This window comes from Erpetoichthys calabaricus, chromosome 11 (genome assembly GCF_900747795.2).
Source record: "Erpetoichthys calabaricus chromosome 11, fErpCal1.3, whole genome shotgun sequence".
Classification (NCBI taxonomy): domain Eukaryota; kingdom Metazoa; phylum Chordata; class Cladistia; order Polypteriformes; family Polypteridae; genus Erpetoichthys; species Erpetoichthys calabaricus.
Genome location: NC_041404.2, coordinates 7,134,720 through 7,150,000, shown reverse-complemented (window position 1 = coordinate 7,150,000; position 15,281 = coordinate 7,134,720).

The following is a 15,281-nucleotide window of genomic DNA, read 5'->3' as shown; positions in this document are numbered from 1 at the left end:
GTACTGGTAGCATGAGACGGCACCTGCAGCCGATTCAGGTTGAACAGGTAGTCCAGCTACTCCAGGATGGCATATCCATACATGCCATTGCAAGAAGGTTTGCTGTGTCTCCCAGCACAGGTCTTAAGAGCATGGAGGAGATACCAGGAGACAGGCTATTACATGAGGAGAGCTGGACAGGGTCGTAGAAGGGCATCAACCCAGCAGCAGAACCAATTTCTGCTCCTTTGTGCAAAGAGGAACAGGAGGAGCACTTCCAGAGCCCTACAAAATGCCCTCCAGCTGGCTACTTGTATACATGTTTGTGACCAAAGTGTCAGAAAAAGACTCCATGAGGATGACATGAGGGCCCGACATCCTCTAGTGGGACCTATGCTCTTAGCCCATCACCGTGCAGCTCATTTGGCATTTGCTAGAGAATACCACAATTGGCAGCTCTGCCACTGACTCTCCGTTCTCTTCACAGATAAGAGCAGATTCACACTGAGCACATGTGACAGATGTGATAGAGTCTGGAGACACCATGGTGAACGTTATGCAGCCTGCAACACTATCCTGCATGACCCGTTTGGGGGTGGGACTGTGATAGACTGGGAAGGTATATCCTTGGAGGTTCGCACAAACCTCCAAGTGCAAAGCAATGTTACCCTGAGTGCTGTTAGGTACCGGTAATGAAACCCTGAGAGCCATTGTCAGACCTTACATTAGTGCAGTAGGGCCTGGGGTCCTCCTGGTGCAGGACAATGCTCGGACTCATGTGGCCACAGTGTGCAGGCAGTTCCTGGATGATGAAGGCATTGATGCCATTGACTGGCCCACACATTCCCCAGACCCAAGTTCAACTGAGAACCTCTGAGACATTATGGATTGGTTTATCCAACATCACCAAGTAGTGCTACAGACTGTCCAGAAGCTCATTGATGCCCAGATCCAGGTCTGGGAGAAGATCCCCCTAGGACACTATCTGCCATCTCAGCAGGAGCATACCCAGATGTTGTCGGGAGTGCATACAGGCACGTGGGGGCCATACACACTACTGAGTTACATTATGAGTTGCTGTGATGAAGTTCACGCAAGTTGGATCAGTGAGTGATTTCAATTTTTGACTTTGGTTTTTGGTGTGATGTTGAATCCAGCTCTTAATGGGTAGGTGATTTTGGTTTCCATTGACCGTTGTTACATCATCACAAATTACACAATATTACTCAGTAAAGATTTTCCACTTGAATATTTCATTCATCAAGATCCAATGTGTGATTTAAGTATTCCCTTAATTTTTTGAGCTCCCCAAACCCGACACAAACAGACACTAGTCCAACAATACGTAGGCTTTATTTTACTTGCTCCCTAATCTCCGCAGCACACTCTGGTGGCACCCATAGAATCCAACAGGGCAGTGCCAAACTCCAACTCCCATGGAGCCCTGTGGGAATCTGAGGCACCCCTGCAACCCAGGGGGGCTTCAACCTAGCGCTCTCGAGGGGTAATGCCCCTCTCCCTCAGTCCTTCCAGCATATGGGTGTCCTGGCCGGGTAAGGATTCTAGATATATATATATATATATATATATATCCACATATATATACACATATAACTAGACACACACATCTAGTTATACAATAACTATTCAAAGAACAGCTGTAGTTGCTAGGGCACCAATTGAGGTAAAATCTACAACATATAATTGTGTTGAAAGGAAAAATAGTATGCTGCCTGGTTTTGGGTACAGTTCATGGCATTCACGTATATAGTTACAGTCATCAGAGGAAACAAGGGATTTATTTTCATAAAGGTATTAATTTTGGAATTTCATACCATTATTTGCTAAATTAGCTTTTAAAACATGACCTGCACTTTATTTTTTATACAATTACAGAATATAGTTGGTAAAAAAAACAAATTACAGTTTGAAAATGTTTTGCTTTACATATACAGTAGTCTCAAATCAGCCTAATATCTTTATGTTGTTAGAGGAAGCACACACATACATACAGAGAGCTTGCAAACTGCACAGTAATAGAGCCTTGAGAGTAGTGGGGACTTGAGATCAGGGATTAGGCACTGACCCACTATGCTGCCTGCATGAATACATATAGCTATAAAATTCAGTTGTAATCTAGGCATTATTCATAAAAAAGCCGTCTTGACTGCTGTTCCCACAATGAAAGGTGCAATATAAAATTAATATCAATGATGATTTAATTAAAAATAATTACATCAAATTTAATTTAAAATTAATTAAATGAAAGATGGTTTTAAGCTTTCAGATATATACAGTACATATACATATATGTTTAATAGGCCTAATAAAGAAAAATTATTTTATACAGAAGGAAAAACTCAATTTGATTTACTTTAGATCCACGCAGACCAAAACCGTTGCCTTGACAGATGTTGCAAAGTATTAAGTTATATTTAAATAGAATTATTAAAATAAAAAAAAATGTAAAATTGTATAATTGAAAAAGGGTGATCAATTGAATTATCTGACCATTATTTTCCCAACTTATTACAAATGCGCAGAATTATTAACTACTTGCATCTGCCTAGCTGACAAATATATCATGGCAAAATAAGATTTTTATTATAATGATTTTTTTTTTAAGGTTGATAATTCTTTTTTTTTAACAAATAAGCACACACTTTCAGTACAGCAAACTTACAAAAAACACTTGACCAGGAGATAGTAACATATGCCATGAGCCATAGCACCTGCACTTCATAACAGGTAATCCACTTGAAGCTATGCATGTTTGGGTTTAGCAAGTGCTTCAATGGGAGACCAACCAGGCAAGTTTGATTTTCTGCTGGAATAGGTGTTGGTAAGGCCCATGTGGTTGGGGAAGGGTGGAATGGGGGTATTTAGGCATTTATCCTGTGGTCTGTGTGTGGATCCCAATGTTCCAGTGCAGAGACGTGAACACTATGCTGTAAAAAGTGTCTCCATCCTTTGAATGAGTTATAAAACCAAGGTCCTGGATGTCTGTGGGTAAAAAACATACAAGGGCATCTTTATGAATATAGTAGGGTGTTGCCTGATTTTCTGACTAAATTGTCCACTGTGGCCTGGTATTTGTAGCCCCCTAATTATCCTCTGTCTTTTATTTACTAACGGTCTCTCTCACAACTTCACCAACGGCTAATGGCTAATGTGCTGACGCATAAATGGCTGCTATTGCATCATCCAGGTTGTAATTACACATTGGTGGTGGTTGAAGTAGTTCCCCACTGTCTATGTAAAGCACTTTGAGCATGTTATAAAAATGCTATAAAAATGTAAATAATTAATTAATTAATTTAATAGTAATATCCATCTACTTGGGATACAAGTTCAGTGAATCAACAGAAAAATAAAATGGGAAAGCCAGTGCCGGAGAGGGTGCCTATGTTCCTTTTTTAACAAATGTGCCAATCGTTATCACAAGATCAGATCTATGCTCTTCTTTTCTGTGTCCAGTTGTGTTGGATGACATAATTTCTGCAGAAGTCTGGTAATCCCTCTTCTTCTTCTTTCGGCTGCTCCCGTTAGGGGTTGCCACAGCGGATCATCTTCTTCCATATCTTTCTGTCCTCTGCATCTTGCTCTGTTACACCCATCACCTGCATGTCCTTTCTCACCACATCCATAAACCTTCGCTTAGGCCTTCCTCTTTTCCTCTTCTCTGGCAGCTCCTCCTCTGCACATGTCTAAACCAACGCATTCTCGCCTCTCTGACTTTGTCTCCCAACCGTCCAACTTGAGCTGACCCTCTAATGTACTCATTTCTAATCCTATCCATCCTCGTCACACCCAGTGCAAATCTTAGCATCTTTAACTCTGTTACCTCCAGCTCTGTCTCCTGCTTTCTGGTCAGTGCCACCGTCTCCAACCCATATAACGTAGCTGGTCTCACTACCGTCCTGTAGACCTTCCCTTTCACTCTTGCTGATACCCGTCTGTCACAAATTACTCCTGACACTCTTCTCCACCCTTTCCACCCTGCCTGCAGTCTCTTTCTCACCTCTCTTCCACAATTCTCATTACTCTGTACTGTTGATCCCAAGTATTTAAACTCATCCACCCTCGCCAACTCTACTCCCTGCATCCTCACCATTCCACTGACCTCCCTCTCATTTACACACATGTATTCTGTCTTGTTCCTACTGACCTTCATTCCTCTCCTCTCTAGAGTATATCTCCACCTCTCTAGGGTCTCCTCAACCTGCTCCCTACTATCGCTACAGATCACAATGTCATCAGGAAACATCATAGTCCACGGGAACTCCTGTCTAATCTCGTCTGTCAACCTGTCCATCACCATTGCAAATAAGAAAGGGCTCAGAGCCAATCCCAGATGTAATCCCACCTCCACGTTGAATGCATCCATCACTCCTACCGCAGACCTCACCACTGTCACACTTCCCTCGTACATATCCTGTACAACTCTTATGTACTTCTCTGCCACTCCTGACTTCCTCATACAATACCACAACTCCTCTCGAGGCACCCTGTCATATGCTTTCTCTAGGTCCACAAAGACACAATGCAACTCCTTCTGGCCTTCTCTAAACTTCTCTATCAACATCCTCAGAGCAAACATTGCATTGGTGGTGCTCTTTCTTGGCATGAAACCATCCCTAATGGTCTTGAATTTCAAACTCAGGAATTAGCATTATTAATTACAGACTCAATGTCAGAAATTAATTAATAATTATAAAAGTAACACATTTTATTTACTGTATATAGCACCCTTCCCACGCTCAAGGCGCTTATTTAAACTGCAGGGTATATGTAACATTGGGTACAAATATTTCTACATAGAACACTAAACAGACAAATACAGGAGATACAAAGCATTAAACAGAGTAAAAGACAACAAACCAAAGTAAAATACTAAATTCAAAGCAAAGAGAAAAACCTGAAAAAATAACCTAATTTGTGATATAACAGACACACAAATTATCCTGAACATCTGGACAGAGAGGTAAACTGAAAGAAGGGCAGAATGTTAGGTTAAGTTAAAAGCCTTCCTGAACAGATGAGTTTTAAGTTGTTTTTTAAAGGAATAAATGGAGTCAGCTGATCTAATTAATTTAGGGCGGTCATTCCAAAGTCTGGGCGCTATAAAGCTGAAAGCCCTGTCACCCATATTGTACAGCTTAGTGTGGAGCACAACAAGATTGCCAGAATCACAGGACCTTAGTAGTTCAGTAGGTTTGTAGGTTAATAATAGAATTTTATATTCAATTCTGTAAAACACAGGAAGCCAGTGAAGTTGAAACAGGATGAGTGTGATGTGCTTGAGGTTGTTGGTTCATGTAAGGACTCTTGCAGCAGAGTTTTGAATCAACTGGAGCTGTGATATAAGGTTAGAAGGGACACCTGTAAGTCGGGAATTACAATAATCGATGTGGGATGTGATAAAAGCATGTGTCATATCCCACCAATTCCTTATTCCACCTTGGTGCTTTGTAGAATCCTCAGGGTGGGGCTGGACAAGCCACTTGGCAACATCAAGTAAATACACTTTCACTTTCAGCTTCTTTTAAAGACTAAGAGCTCTGTTGGTTTCTCCATGTTCAATGTAGATTAGAGTTCTGTTTTCTTCTCCTTCTGCATCAGTTTTTAAATATCAAGTATCTTATTTTCACTTTATAGCAATTTATTTAACATTTTCTCAATAATTTTATTTAATTCTATATTTTGGTTTTGATTTTATACAAAAAAATCTGTTTAAAGTCTCTAATGTTTTTAAACATACAGCATATGCAGCTTGTCACCTTTAGATAGCTACACTGAATATTTGCTGCTGCAGGCATTTCAAGTTCAGGGGCCTCATGTATAACGCCGTGCGTAGAACTCACACTATAACATGGCGTAAGCACAAAAGCGGGATTGTGCGTACGCACAGAAAAATCCAGATGCAGGAATCTGTGCGCACGCATACTTTCACGTTCTTCTACTACATAAATCCCGATTTGCGTGAAAAGTAATGCACGTGCACGCGCCTTCTGTCCCGCCCCAACTCCTCCCAGAATTACGCCTCTTTGAATATGCAAATCAATATAAATAGCCTTCTGTGAAAAGACAATGGGAAAACCACGGGGTTAAAATATAAGAATTTCAGCGAATACCAAGTGGAGGCAAAGGAAAAACGTACTATTTGTTGGTTTAAACAGTGGTATAATCAACAAAAGGAAGCTGATCGAGTGACAGAGTGTCGGAGAAACTCGAAGGCTCAACTTCACAAAGTCGCACAGTGCCCGAAATAAAAAAGAAATCACATATCAAAGTCGCCGTGAAAAAGCGAGTCGTAGCCCACCGTCTGAGTGTCATATGAAAGCTTATTAGGGTACAGACAAAAAAAAGGCACACAGTGGGGAAAAAAGCACGAAATGTCAACTTTAATCTCGAAATTTCCACTTTAATCACGTAGTTTATTTTGCCATTAAAGTAGAACATCATAAACTTCATCTTAAAATCGTTTAATTTCCTAGTTTCTCAAATCCCATTGTAACTAAAGTGGCATGTTAAATGCTTTGTTCTGTATTTGATCTTCTATGTGCTCTGTGTGTGTGAATCACTACCTGCTTTTTAAACGGGCTTTCTCTTTCTCCGACAGGACACATAATCCATTACATTCGTGATATTACAGCTCTCTGAATAATTAAAATACTGAGATGTATACGTGATATCTTTTTCATGATGATAGGAATGAAAGCATGTTATTAAACATGGGAACACGGTGGCGCAGTGCTTGTTCATGTCTCACGCAAGAGGCTTGCTGCGCCATGCGCAACCTTCAATGAAATAATTTATCACAGCAGTACTATCTCTTTCAAACGTACTAACCTCCAATTCCTGTCCTTACTTTTGTTTCTCCAAAAACTCAATCGCCACACAATAAGCTATGTAATAGACGTGAAGCCATCTGTAAGCTTAGAACTTCGATTCTTCAAAACTTTTAAGGAACATTGAAATATCTTAGTAGTACGTGTTTAATTATTATATCTGTCTATCTTTCCAGTGTCGCGTCAGCACCAGCAAGAATACAGCGCAAGGCAGAAACAATTACTGAACTAGCTAGCGCTGCGGCACCGTGTCCTCACATGTTTAATTATTAACAATACAGATTATTTAAATGAAGTTAAAGTTTTATCTGTATAATATAATCAACATGTTTTGCTGCATTTCGTCTTAGAAATGAATACCGTCATCACATGTAAATACGCGCTTTATAAAGTGGCGCAGGTTGTGCAATATTATAACTGTAGTGCAAGTTTACAGTGAGGTGATTGTACTTATAAGTACAAACAGTTCTACAGGGAGCACTTGATGGACTGATTTAGTGCGTTTAGAGTTCTTGGGATGAAACTGTTTCTAAACCGCGAAGTCCGTACAGGGACTAAAGCGTTTGCTGTGGCTCAGGCAGCATCTGCTTCATGCTGTGTACCGATAATTCTCTTTCCAATCAGCTGCTGCTGTGATTTCCCACTCAGATACAGTGATATAAATACTCCGAGTGGTGCAGTGAGAGTAATGTGGAAAAAGATGATCTGCTGTGGCAGACCTTAAACGGGATCAGCTGAAAGAAGATGCAGTGAGAATTACAACGCTAAAGCAGTTATGGTATGTGGAATACTATGGCTATTCCCTGGACCATTATATTGCTGCAGGTTAATTACAATCAGATGCATTACACTAATAAACAATATGCAGTTAATTTCAGTGTATTTATAAAGCCGCGCCAGGAATGTGGATTTAAGAATGAAAGGGTGATCACACAGGAACAGTAGCACTGCTTTGACACTGGGTGCCGCCAGTCTGCAAAACCGGGCGGATAAATTGCGTACGCCAAGGAATGAGTTACCGTGGAAATGTGCGTGGCTTTACGCCAAGTTTAGGTTTTATACATCGCGATTTGAGCGTGGAAACATTCGTACGCAACATTTCTGTGCGTATGCACCGTTTATACATGAGGCCCCAGGTCTGTGGTATTCTCGTTGTGGCTGTGATCTTCATCCCAACCAGTTTCTTCTTTTAATTGGACTGCTCCATTAATTAAGCTTCCTGTTATTTGCCAGTTTCTGTGTTTTCTTGTGACAATCCTGAATTTAGAAACCCATAACGTTAAAATCATTACTAGTTGAAGCAAGCATTTTTGTGTATTAGACAGGGATGAATCCATTCTTTTTATCTTGCTTGTTTTTAATATTCAGGTTACTTAAGCAATTATTTAATAATAAGTTCACAAGTGGATAACACCGAAGTAGCTGTTGCTCTTTAGAGTTCAGTGTCATTTTCACCAGTGTGTGATTTGCTCATTGTTAATTATCAGTATTCACATACAATTAAGAGAGCAAACTCATCTTAAAAGGTGAAGATAATAAAAAAGAGTTAAGCATTTAAATCTATGGCAAACAACTCTTAATTATCTATTACTTATTACTTCACTGTTCTGAATGCAAAATAAGAAAATGAAAAACAGGTCAGCTAATTAAACGAGAACAAAGAAAGGTAGGAATGACTCACTCATTGAGAAACTGGTTGGAACAAAATCCTGAAGCCACAGGACTGAATTTGAAAACCCCTGCATTAAGGAATGTTAAATTATACTTCGGTGATCAACCCCCAGTTGTGGACAGAATATTAGTAAAATCTGCAAATGTACAAAAGAAAAATGATTATTTATTGGAGTCAAAATCACAAAATTCTATAAATATGTAAAAGAAAAATAAATTATTATTTAACGGAGTAAAAATCGTGAAATGAGAATAAAATATTTACTCTCTTACTGATTGGAGTATTCCCGTTAAACTGAGGGCCACTATGCACAATGTGTATTTATAACAGACTAAATAAACAATCCATTTGTTTTAACTGACATTCTTATAGAAAAAAAATGCTTTTTTAAAAAATGACTTATTTAAATAACAGGAAAAATCACATGAAAATCAAGTGGTATGCAATGGGTCATCGTAACTCAACCTTCTGCTAACTAAATCACCTAAATACAAACATTGGTGTTATGAATAGACAATTTTTTTTAATAGTTTGTTCCTGTGAAAGAAAGTTTACCCGATCAAAAATAAAAACCACAACTTTCTTGATATTAAAAACCACACTTTCTTCATATTCTAGTTAATAATTTAAAAACGGAATAAGAATCTAAAAATCTAACAACATCACATTAAAGTTCGATAAATTCTGAAAAGAATGATACCAAACATATATATGTAGGTTTTAAAATAAGCCCGATTAAAAACGTGATATAAAACCGACACATAAAATCATTGCACTTTTAGGCTTAGGATTTTCTATATAAAGAGTAGATTGCTAGCAGCATTGATAAAGTGTTATTTACTTAGAATTTTTAACAATTCAATTGAGCTGAAAATACACAGCAGTTCTGCATTCCAGTTGTGCATCTCTAACCATACAAAACACTGGCTACATTTCTGTCCCAAAATTCTGCCAGTCAAATTGTATTTTGATATTTTTAAACATATAAAAAGCAGTATATTCTGTATAAATAAGTTATGACAGCCCTTTGACATTATACTATATGATTAGGTTTCCACTAGATAATAATGTGCATTATAATAAGTGCAAAGATGCAAAAGAAGGTGTAATTCAGAGGATATTTTTTGTACAAGAAGGAGTAAACAAAAAGTAAAGCACAGGAAACTATAAACCAGTTTCCCATTCCTTTCTTTCCTTTCAAAATTCTCACAGCTAAAGTCTTTGTATATTATACAAGGTTATTCTAACAAATTTTGTTTGTGACTGTAAAGCAGAAAAAAAATTATCTTAAAAGTTTTAAAAGAGAATCCAGCATAGAAAAGACTTAAATAAGCATTTTGTTTTATGGAATTAAATCATTGACAAAACCATATGGATATTTTTCTTTTAATTTTTTTTTTGGTTAAGTAGACTGAAAGGGTACACCTGTTTTGATAATTTTGACATTATGTACTTTACTGCTCTCTTTTTCTTGTTTTTGTTAACTGTGCACAGTAATTATGAAAGCTGTTCACTCAGCTCGTTTTAATTTACTTCACTGTATACAGTAAATGGTATTGGCTTCATTGTCTCCAGTGTTTGGAATGAAGTAGCTTTGAGAGCTTGTTCAGTCAAGCCCAAGTACTTTGAGTGGTTGTTTTGTTCAAATAATGTAATTATTGTCTATTTTTAATTTACTAAGAAAAGTAACAACCTTGTTAAACACATTTTATCTGACAGGATCATGTTCATAATAAATTCTGTCAGAAAAACAACAGCAGAGTAAAAGGGATTTCCTAAACCATGAATTTACATAGCCTAAAGTAAGCAAGTAAGAAATTAAACTTTTCAGAAAAAAGAAAAATTAGTAGACCTTTGTATGAAAAAAGAGAGACTACACATCAATTTACTGATGCAGTTCTTAATCTCAGCTGTTTACCAACGTGTTGCTAGTTCAACAAAGGAAAAAAATTGATTTTGGTACATAATCATTTTATTATTATTATTATTATTATTATTATTATTATTATTATTATTATTCTATCTATCTATCTATCTATCTATCTATCTATCTATCTATCTATCTATCTATCTATCTATCTATCTATCTATCTATCTATCTATCTATCTATCTATCTATTCACACACAGTTACTATGTGAACTCAGAATTTCCTGATGATGACATGCATATAAACTTCAAAATATCCCTGGCACAGAACATGCCACTTTGTTCTTACTCCTCATTGATGTTTTTATTTAAAATCTAAATAAAACACAAATTGTGACTTCACTGTTTCAGTGCTGAGGAGGGGTGCTGAGTAGAAGTCTAGTTGCAGGTGTGTCCATTGATCTATGCTTATAGAGTTCAGAATCATTACCTCAGGAGCAGCATGTGCAAGACAGGAATCAAATTCCAATGATATGTCATTCCATGACAAGGTACACACAGACACAGTGCAGTGTGAAGAGGTCAGCTTCAAGTCTCCTAATACTGTAACATATCTTTGAACTGTGGGATAAAAGCTGCAGATCCCAGACAAGTAGAGGTAAGATTCACACATGAGATGTCTTTTTCTCAGAAAGAAACCTGGGCATCGGAATGTGAATTGTACTAGCGACACCATCATGCTTCTTGCAAACCTCCAAAGAAAAATAATTATATAAAAAAATTAAAGCCACGTATTATGAGAAAAAGCAACTGATTACCTGCTGTGCCTTGAATGATAGTGTAATCAGTATGATATTCAGAGGAAAGGCAGCTTTGACTTTAATAGTCGGATTATAACTTAAAATTATTAATATGTCAATAAGGGGAAGCCACCATGCTTGGTCAGAATGTAACAGCTGTACAATATCACGCAGCATTTAAATGGAGAGCATATGCATTTGTGGCAGTATATGCAAACTTTTGCTTGTTGGGTTATATTTCGTAATTATCATTTATTACAGATATTCTAAATTGTAAAACAATGCTTTTTTTCAAATTCATAGAGTGAAAGATAAAATGCTAGATAAGCTCAAGAATGAATTGAACTCCTGTCTATCCAAAAACTTCCAAGGGGTGAAGAATAATAAACAATTATTCAGTTATAGAGCTTATAAATATGTGCATGTGTAGCAGTTCTTTTTTTATAAGAAAATCACACAGTACATATAAGCATTAACACTAGAATATCAGAAGCCTACGAAAATATTTGTAATGCCGGGCCACCTTAAATTCCCTTGCATGTCCTCATCGGCATCTTTGTTTTGCAAATGTGTCAATCAGCACAAGCAGCAAGCAGCCTGCTCACTCATCCACCACCAAGGCAGCTTAAGTCAGACAAAATTCTCACAGCTAAAGTCTCTTTATTTGGTAGTTAGGTGTCTGGAATTGTATTGGGTAAATAATATATCGTTATTTGGAATGCATACATTTATTTTACAGTAAGTGACAAAACATGGCTTCACTGATAAGGGCTAAGATGCGGGCAGCCTTGAGTAGATCGGTGCGGCGTTTTCCGAGAGTTTGGAAGAAAGTAAAAATACAAGCTTTTAACAGTTACTGTTATAAAGCTTAAAACTAGGTTGTTTAATACATTTTGCAGTAACTTCATTATTATAATGATTGATAAAGAAGCATTGACATATAAACTTAAATGCTGTCTAAAATATATATGCGTGCTAACGTGAAAACCCAAAAACACAGACAGCCGTGCCATTAGGCAGTGACACATAGGCGCACACTGTCTCTGACTTGCCAGTACTGGGGCTGAGCTTCTGGGAATGTAAGCAGGCGGCTTTAGGTTCACAGACATCCACTTATAAGAGTGAAAAAACACTATCTTTTAATAATCATCTCTTAAACCCTTACATAGCTCAAGCTATCTAACACCATGCATTTTGCTTTAACTTGATTGCCTAAGTTATTGATAAGCCTTAATATATACATTTAAATGCCATCTAAAATGTTTATATGTTTTTGTGCTTAAATGACAGCTTGCTTAGTCTCTTAAAAATTAAAGGCTGGTGAACGCTTGTAAAGCTTGTTTAATCTTTTGTTCAGTCTTCTGTCAGTCGGAAGACTCAGCACCCGTGTTCCCAAAGCAAAAGTCTGCTTGCTCAGTTCCTTCAGAGAACACAACAACCTTGACTTACAGAAGTTCAAAACAAAGCAAGTGAAAAGACAGGCTGGCCTCAAAAGACAGCAGCCCTTATCCTAAAATAAATGGAGTATGCTTCAATTATATGGCTTTATTTGCTATTAGCAAGGCACATTGGTCCTTAATCTAAATTCTCAATACGTCCCATTTTCACTTCAGTGTAAATAAATGTAAATTATGATGTAATAAAGGCTAACTTTTGTAATGTTAAATGTTGTAATTAAACAGCACATTAATTGCAGCAGAACTACAATTATGAGTGGTCTTCAGGCTTTGTGAGATAGCATCGCTGTGTAGCTCGCAGGTTAAAGGATCAAAGTCACGTGAATTAAACACAGTTGAAGTGAGAGGTATTCTACCGATCAATGTGGCTCCAGCTATAAAGGACAAAGAATTGTGGGAAATTGAGCTGCAAAGCCCCACCAAATGACCTGCGCTACTTGCATGTTGACACCTTGAAAATGAAAATTCAGAGAGCAGCAGGTGGCACCAGAGCTTATTTGTGTGTTACTTTTTTTTTGCAGCTTCACTGCTGTTTAGGCTGAAAATGAAATTACAAATTGTATTATTTAATTTTATTTTAAATTTTTTTCAGCATTCTTGCACATAGACTTTGAAAATTAAATTGCAAAAGAGAGATTGCATTTTCATTTTCTGTTTTGCAGAAAATACCTCCCAAAGGAAACCTTTTTTTTTCATTCAAATCAATTCTCATATACACTGATGGGAGTCAGCTGTGTTTATTAATAACACAAATTATTTTAATCATATACATTAGGGTTCAAAACTTTGGAATCAAACTTTATAAGATAATCATTAAATTGTTTTCAAAATATATGCAAGATAATGTTGCAAATGGCTATTATTTCTTGAAATGACTGATTATAATCATGACTGTAAATCAACCATTAATCCAGTGTCCTAATGGTAAACTCTTTTAGCTCATCCTTAGTTAATCATGTTTACATGATAACTGATTATTAGTGAAAACTTGGGAATTGTATTAACACACCTGAAACCAGATAGTCTGGCAATCCTAAAGTTTATTTTCTGGTACAAAAACTGGACAAAATAAAATTGCTTTTTCAAGAAACACACCAGTCTACTGTATTGCTTTGCAAAATGAAGGAGATTTTAAGGAGACAGAAACTGAAGATGTTTTCATATAAAGGTGTCCACTACTGTCTTGAGACAAAATGACAAAGTGAATCTAACCAGAATAGATGAAGAAGGTTATTGCCCAGATGAACAACTTCATAAGAGGATAAGGACATCAGAGACTGTAATGTGAGAAACAAATGCCTTGCATGTCCTCAGTTGACCACTTTCTTAAATATATGGCAAATACCAGTGTCATCTGCAATAGTGAAAAGACCTATCATCGCTCCATCAGGAAATAAACAAAGAATGACTCTAGTATTAAAAAGATGACTCTGAGATGCAACCAAATTAAAAGAAAAAGTTAAAATGGGGGAAAAAAATTTTGAATCCCTCAGAAACCTCACGTCCAATGTCTGTGTTCTTTTGCCCATTTTAATCTTTTCTTTTTTTTGCTGTTGCCACTGAGCAGTATACAAATTTAATGATTTAAGACTAGGTATTCAAGATCCTGTTTTGTCTGGTAGGAACATATCCTAGGAAATATCAGTATTAAAAATCTGTATAAAGAGCCTCCCAACAAACTTGGTTTCCCCATTGAGGAGCAAGCAGCACTTGTATTCTTAATAATTTTCTGCGATAAGTGTAAAACTTTGAAGTGAATATTAGATCAGTGAGATTAGTAAAATAATTATACTAATGACACTTTACAAAAAAAGTCTAGCAAAATGATGCAGAGATATTAGGAGGATTCAAATCAATAAATATAACTGAAGAAAGGCAGTAGTGAATGAAAATAGAACAGAACAAAGAAAAGAACAAACCGGGGAGATAAAGAAGTGACAAAAAAACTCAGTAAGGAAAGGCAGTACGAGGACCTGATATTATGGCATGTAGAAAGGAATTTGGACAAGATGTTCTTTTTATGGCTAATGGAGCAGGTGTGATTTTGTCAACTACAGCCTCCTTTCAAGGTCTTAGTCTTAATATATATATATATATATATATATATATATATATATATATATATATATATATATATATATATATATATATATCCATCCATCCATCCATTTTCCAACCCGCTGAATCCGAACACAGGGTCACGGGGGTCTGCTGGAGACAATCCCAGCCAACACAGGGCACAAGACAGGAAACAATCCTGGGCAGGGTGCCAACCCACCGCAGGACACACACAAACACACCCACACACCAAGCACACACTAGGGCCAATTTAGAATCGCCAATCCACCTAACCTGCATGTCTTTGGACTGTGGGAGGAAACCGGAGCGCCCGGAGGAAACCCACGCAGACACGGGTAGAACATGCAAACTCCATGCAGGGAGGACCTGGGAAGCGAACCCAGGTCCCCAGATCACCCAACTGCGAGGCAGCAGCGCTACCCACTGCGCCACCGTGCCGCCATATATATATATATATATATATATATATATATATATATATATATATATATACAGTATGTGTGTTCAGCCAGGGGATAGTAAAGCCACCTTCTGCTTTAGATCTCTGTAGAGTCATTCTATTAATATATGGGGAT